Consider the following 7749-nt stretch of genomic DNA (forward strand, 5'->3'; position numbering starts at 1 on the left):
AGAGCAAAAGCCCAACTCTATACCCCCCTTTCTCCAGCACGTAGCGCAGATAAGGAGAAAAGAGGAGAACTGACAAAGAAATCTCGCAGCGGTCCGCTCCCCCCCTCCCATCTCCTACAAAGTAACAAATTGCAGCAGTTTTCAGACTTAATTTCTACAAAACTTTCCTATGATCCTCCGTGGTCTGGGCGGAGCCCCAAGGACCGCCCGTACGCACACACACGGCAGGTTTCCACCCAGGTTGGATTCTGCACAACACAAACAGGACACACCCACGCTTCTGGAGAGCTCATCCCGTCGCCATTACAGGACAATGGCTGGGACTGCATTTTCATCATCAGTGGCACGGCGGCAGAGGCGTAGCTAGGGTTTTGGTCCAGGGGGGGCGAAGGTTCTGAGTGGGCCCCTAACCAGGTAACCTTCATTACAATTCAGTGATGCGCCCTAATAGTGGAGGAGACCGCGCTGTTACTGAAGATAATCTCTATATAAAGACCAACACTGATATTACCGCCATATGGTCAGTGGTAGATACCAGTCCTACAGAACATATAACAGATCACTGCACAGTTACAGATAATGACTTACCTCTGACGTTCTTTCTGATAGAATTGTTCATTTTTCCCGTCTTTTCCATCTGGCCCAGACCGACATGACAACTTCTTCCAGCTACAACTCATCTGCAAAGATTACAACAAAGACACGTTTCACTTCTCACATTCCAGCACCATCACCATCTATTCCCAACCTGCACAAACTCCTCATCCTACTGATAGCCCAATACTGAGCCGCTGCTGCCGTATGTGTCCCTATTACTGCACCTGCTGTGTGGTTCTCTGTGCCCTCTAAATTCTAAAGCACCCCTCTATAATATAGTAATGCCGGGTGCAAGTGCCCTAGAAAACAGTGCCCACATTTTGTCCCCTAGAAAGTAATAATGCCCTCTGTGTGTGACCCTTTGATAGTCACAGTAACCTGAGTCCCCCTGTAAGAATAAGTGCCCACTTTACATTTAATAAAGTCCCAAGTCTCCCCCACTGTACAGCTCCCCTATACACAGTATGATGCCCCCCACTGTATATACTGACCCGTTAATATCCTCCAAACTGGCTCCAACACTGTATGATGGCCCCGTCGCTGTAATCTCCACACTGAATGATGGCCCTCTAGATAGCCTCCATATAGCATAATACACCGGATAGTCCTCAATATGGTATAATACATTCCCCATAGGCCTCCATATAGTATCATGCACTCCCCATAGGCAGACCCTATAGTATAATGCCCTTCACATAGGAAGACTATATAGTATAATGCAGCTCCCATAGGCAGCCTCTATAAGGAAGGCTGTAAATGTGTCCCCAATCCCCTCCTCAAGGCATAAAAATTACCTCTCATTATACTCACCAATGGCTCTCACCAAGGCATCGCTGGTCTTGACTTAAGATCGCCATCCTCCATTACTGCTTCATCTGTATGACACATCCTACGTCATCCACACAGTGTCACCCATTGCGCTCCTGTGCAGGCGCACTTCTCTCTAGGCTGCTGAAAGCAGAGCCAAGTACTGTAGTGCATGTGCGCTGGGAAAGGCCAAAGGGCGCTGATGACCTGGAAATAAAGCCGGCGCATGCGCACTACAATACTGTGCTCTGACTTCAGCAGGGCAAAGAGAAGTGCACCTGCACGGGAGTGTGATAGAGGACACTGAATGCATGATGTAGGACGCATCTTCCACACGAAGCGGGACAGCGATCACAGGAAGAAAGACGGCGCCGGGTCAAGACTGTGACGCCCGGACTGCGCCATCCGTGATTATAATAAAAGCTCTTTTTTGTGCCTTGCATATGCAGCGCCCCAGAGTCCTGGTCGTTGCAGTACTGTGGCTCCGCCACTAAGGGGAGCCATGGTGCGTTCGATGGCACTGAAGGAGTTCCTCCAATCAGGTATCACAGACACCAATATGTTTCACAGCTGGGCCTCCGGGGGGAGCTAAGGGTGCTATTCATTAGGCCACTCCCCACCATAGTGGGTAAACTGGGGGTCAGGCAGGAAGTTAGTGGAGAAAGCTGACCGGATCGAACGAAGCAACACCTAGTGAGAGAGGGTGTTGTGGAGGAAGAGACAGTAGGGTCTCTGCCAGGGGTGGGATCCTGGCAGAGGCTTGGCATTGAAAGAACGTAACGGGACCGTGCCTGCTCAGAATAGCGGCGGTGCCCTAAGAAAGGATTAGAAGCGAGATAGATTGTGCTGAGTGAGAAACGAAATCAAGCAGAAGGAGAATACCAGCAGGGGTTTTGTTGAAAGAGGCAGCACCTTGCTGAGGCGCATTACCGGTGGCCGGAACGCCGAGGGAGTGGAATAATATACAGCTTTAAGCCATACTCCAAACAGCGGCAGGACAGTCAGTCTCAGGCGGGCTGTCTACCACATATCACCTATGAAGTCTTGGGGGGCAATTGCGGGAGAGGGGCGTCTCTAGGGTCCCGGAAGAACTCCAGGCCTACCTGACAAACGGGTGCCGTTCTTACTGTAACATCAGGAAGGGACGGAAGATTAGCAGAAGATCAGTTAATCGAGTTGTGAGGGAACTTAAGAAACAGACACAACAGTTGTGGGGTACTTTCCGTAAGCACAGCAGGGAAGGACTACAACACAAAGCGCTAAGAAGGAAGGCACGGATTTCCACCTGTGAGGAGAACTCTGGAGGTGCCATTGGACCGGCCGGACTTGCGCAGCCTGGTGGACCGGATTCTGGACTGAGGACCGAGAGATCTCCAGTAAAGAGGTAAAGAGACTGCAACCTGGTGTCCTCGTTATTTACCGCGACCTGCACCCCACAACTGCACCGCTATACCACCGTTAACAGCACCTCTTTGCAACGGACGTCCCCCACTGACAGACAGGGCCACGGACCGGGTCTAGCCACCGTGACAACCCCAGGACTGAGATCCCAGAGGCCCGGCTCCGGGTACCCCTCGGCCCTGCGGCGGTGTGGGGGCGCTCCGCACATAGAGGATTGGGGACATAGAGAGCATTCTAGAACACTATGTTAGGGTGTACAGATGCTGGCCGGACCTTATATGATGACAGGCTCCCACATGTAAAAGCCGTCCTGCAAGATTCCAGACGCTCGCAAACTTAAGAAAATAATCATTCTCCTTCTCATAAGCTAATCAGCAGTAAATAAATGATGTGCGAAGACACTTATCGATCACATGTCAGTGTTCAGTGTCTGTCCAGATTGCAGGATAAACAAGACATACAAGTTTAAAGGGAACCTGTCACCCCGTTTTTTAAAGATGAGATAAAAATAGCGTTAAATAGGGGCAGAGCTGTGCTTTACATTGGTGTCTTTTGTGTGCCTTGATTCCCCAGCTATGCTGCCGAAATACCTTTGTAAAGTCGCCATTTTGGGCTGTCACTCACGCTGGTCTGGTCAAATGGGCGTGGTGACATCGCTGTTTCTTCCCCCAGACCTTGCTCATCTGTCCGTTGGTGGCGTAGTGGTGTGCGCCATCTTCCTGAGGCTGCGCGTGCGCAGATGGAGTGCTCGGCTTCCCGGGGCTTCAGGAAAATGGCCGCCGCGATCTCCATCTGCTCACGCGCGACATCCCGCAGCCATTTTCCTGAAGCCCCGTGCAGCAGAGCACTCCATCTGCGCACGTGCGGCCTCAGGAAGATGGCCGCCCCCACCGATCACCAGGGGAACAGCGCAGATCGCGTTCTTTTCCTTCACCTGGGCAGTGGATTCGGCAGCTGGACATGCGCAGACCACTACGCCACCAACGGACAGATAAGCAAGATCTGGGGGAAGAAACAGCGCTGTCACCACGCCCATTTGACCAGACCAGCGTGAGTGACAGCCCAAAACGGCGACTTTACAAAGGTATTTCGACAGCATAGGTGGGGAATAAAGGCACAAAAAAGACACTAATGTAACGCCCAGCTCTGCCCCTATTTAACGCTATTTTTATCTCATCTTTTAAAAACGGGGTGACAGGTTCCCTTTAAGAACCTTCATTGCTTTATATACTGTGCCTGTATGTATGTATTCAAGGCAACAGATCAGACATATCAAATAGCAAATGACATGTGCCAAGATACTCATCATGCTGTGTGGAGAGTGTCCTCTGGTCCTGGGGGCTGCTCCTCAGGCTCCTCCAAGTCAGATGCTGCAGACATCATGTGCAGGCAGTGAGCTCAGGTCAGTCAGAGGCAGAGTCCCCCTGCGGCCCCGGCTGCTGCTGCTGCTGGAGCTGATCACTTCTCTGCAGCACAGGAGCTTTGAAGCAGAGCGCGCTCAGCCGGGATTGGGTGAGTGGCCTCCCTTCCCCCTCTCCTCCACAGACTGCAGAAGAGCGATCACATGACTCACTCCCTGCACTCTGATTGGAGGCCTTCTCTTCTCTCTGCTGACTCCCTGTGAGTGTTTGTACCGTGCATGTTACTTAACTTACTTTAGCTACATACACAGTACAAACGCAGGGGAAATTACAGATAAACATTGACCGGAGGCAGGGGCCCCTAACGCCGGCCCTGACAGTAGCGTAGCTCCGGGTGGGCCCCCTCAGAGCACAGGGCCCGGGGCGACCGCCCCCTCTGCCCCCCTGGTAGCTACGCTACTGCACGGCGGCCATTTTACAATCTGTAAGATCACAGTTCAAAGGCATTTTATAACCAAACACAGGCTCTGCATTCTCTGACCCTCCCTCTCCATCAACCTATTTTCATCCTTTGTTCTTTAAGCCTCGCGCAACTCGCAGATAAACTTCTTGACTGCCTCTTGCCATCCCGTGACCATTGTCTTGACTTCCACAGCATCCTCATCTAACTTGTGGGGCACAGACTTTTTCTGCTTTAAGAGACGCAACATCTTTTCACAGAATACTATGGTTTTTCTGCAGTAAACCACTGGTAGCGATATCACTGGTGTTCCACAGTAAGGAGCCTCACGTTCGACGTACTAGGAAAAGAGCCTCGCGCTCAATATTTCCTGTCCCTAAACTAGAACAACAGTGATTAACAAACTATCCTACCACGATATTCCAAACAGTCGGGAGGCGGTCTCCTAGTGAGAGCCCTCCACAGAAATATAGGTGGTCCCCTCACGGAACGTCTTAAGTTACCTATCTGGACAGGTGGTCCCCTCTCGGAACGTCTTAAGTTACCTGTCAGCACAGGTGGTCCCCTCACGGAACGCCTTAGTTACCTGTCAGCACAGGTGGTCCCCTCACGGAACGCCTTAGTTACCTGTCAGCACAGGTGGTCCCCTCACGGAACGCCTTAGTTACCTGTCAGCACAATATCACAGAGGCTGCGTCTCCTATCCCTTTCTCTAAGCTGCCCCACACTCTACAACTAGCTCAATTTATCACTCCACTTCACTACTAGACAATAGTCACGGGTAGGATGGTTGGTGTACAGAGGACGCACAGGATGCGACGTCTCTCAGTTGCTGGTTCAGAACGTGGCACAGGATCGCGTTCGATCTCACCACTCGACCGGTCACTCCCCAGACCCAAGGAGACCACAGACAAACCAATAGCGGCTGAGACACTAGCAAGTGTGACACATACAGTGTATATGATCACCACTTACCGTGTGCGGAGGGTGATCAGTCCTCGAGGTCAGCCACTACGGGTATCATCCACAGACATCCAGGCATGGGTCCAGGGGGCCTCGGATCGCTGGCCACGCCCCACGTTGGTCGCGCCAAATTGTCGGGGTCGTTACGACAATAAATCCTTCCTTCACCAGTCATTCCAAATTAATATGTGTGCAAGGCATCTGGTACCGGATAAGAATGAGTCAGACAGGTAGCTAGTTCAAACTTAGTTAATGCCCCGTGCGTCCACACATGTCCGCAACGGTCACACCAACTGGCTTTATTCTAAAATACACAATACTAAAAGGGAATGCAATAGGCGGGGTTTCAGCAGCATACGTCTAGTGCTCAATCTCTCTCTCTGATTCGTCAGAACGTCTCCCGTGGTTACTTCTTTCTTCACATTCCTGAGTTATCTTTTCAGGAGAAATGAAACTTAACTCTTTAGACACTGAACTAAAATAAAAATGAACACTGGCAGCCATCTTTAAATACAGTTACATTTGCAAGCAAGCAATTAGGAAAAACTTATTGTTTCACAGTATAAGAGTATAAAAATACAAAAGTATATAAGAAAATATATTTTCACCTTGACAACACTATGCATAATCTGAAAAAGATTAACCTTGGCTCCTCCTCTGCAGTATACACCCCTGGACGGCGTCAGCCTTCTCCAGTTTTGTGCAAAAGCATTAGGAGAAATGTAACATGAATAACATAGACATGCTTATAAAAAGGCCACTATGTACGAGCTCAAGGAACAATATGAGAACTCAACAGTAACAACAGCCCGTAAAGGGCAACAGGGTGGGAGCTGTGTCCCCCAATTAGAGGCTAAGAGAAAGATTTTACGGTGAGTACACAAAAATCTCCTTTACTCTGTCGCCTCATTGGGGGACACAGCACCATGGGACGTCCCAAAGCAGTCCCTGGGTGGGAAGCAATGGACGAATATTGTGCAGACAGGCCCCTAAACTTGGGGCACCGCCGCCTGCAGAACCCGTCTACCCAGGCTCGCGTCCGCTGAGGACTGGGTATGAGCTCTGTACTGTTTAGTAAACGTGTGTAGGCTAGTCCAAGTGGCCGCCTTACACACTTGTTGTGCCGAAGCCTGGTGCTGAATGGCCCAGGAGGCCCCTACCGCCCGTGTAGAGTGTGCCGTAATACCGGCTGGAAGAGGAGAATTCTTAAGGCGGTAGGCCTCCTGTATGGTGGATTTGATCCACCTGGTAACAGTAGCTTTGGAAGCTGGCAGACCCTTGTGGCCGCCTTCCGGAAGAAGGATAAGAGAATCAGACCTCCGAAAGGACGCAGTCCTAGACACATATATACGCAATGCCCTGACAAGGTCAAGCGTATCACACACAAGAAAGAACAGTATACTGTGCTATAAAAAGAATTAACTTTATTGAACAAACACTACAATATGTAGCCAAATCATTAGATTACATTTATATCAGATACCAATAGGTATTAGTATATGAACACTACTTGATAAATTAGGAAAATACATCAACGTGAGTCTGGTCTACCCTCCATGAAAAAAGTGCACCGTGCTACTCTCAATACTGACCCCAGTGATGTCCTCGCAAGATAGACATCTGAATCCCTAAAGGGTTAAATAAAGACATATAAATATGCACTTACTGGGGCGCTGTGGAAAACCACGTTGGTCAGGTCACCTCTCCAGTAAGTGCATATTTATATGTCTTTATTTAACCCTTTAGGGATTCAGATGTCTATCTTGCGAGGACATCACTGGGGTCAGTATTGAGAGTAGCACGGTGCACTTTTTTCATGGAGGGTAGACCAGACTCACGTTGATGTATTTTCCTAATTTATCAAGTAGTGTTCATGTACTAATACCTATTGGTATCTGATATAAATGTAATCTAATGATTTGGCTACATATTGTAGTGTTTGTTCAATAAAGTTAATTCTTTTTATAGCACAGTATACTGTTCTTTCTTGTGTGTGATCTGTACTTTGGTCAGTTATATGTGCCACTATATGCTAAGGGGATTTTGTGTTGTGCTAAGGTCAAGCGTATGCAGAGCCTTCTCCACTCTATGAACCGGGACCCGACAAAGGGAAGGCAGAGAAATTTCATTGAGGTGGAAGGTGGACACAACCTTCGGAAG

The sequence above is a fragment of the Ranitomeya variabilis genome, chromosome 3 (genome assembly GCF_051348905.1).
Source record: "Ranitomeya variabilis isolate aRanVar5 chromosome 3, aRanVar5.hap1, whole genome shotgun sequence".
Classification (NCBI taxonomy): domain Eukaryota; kingdom Metazoa; phylum Chordata; class Amphibia; order Anura; family Dendrobatidae; genus Ranitomeya; species Ranitomeya variabilis.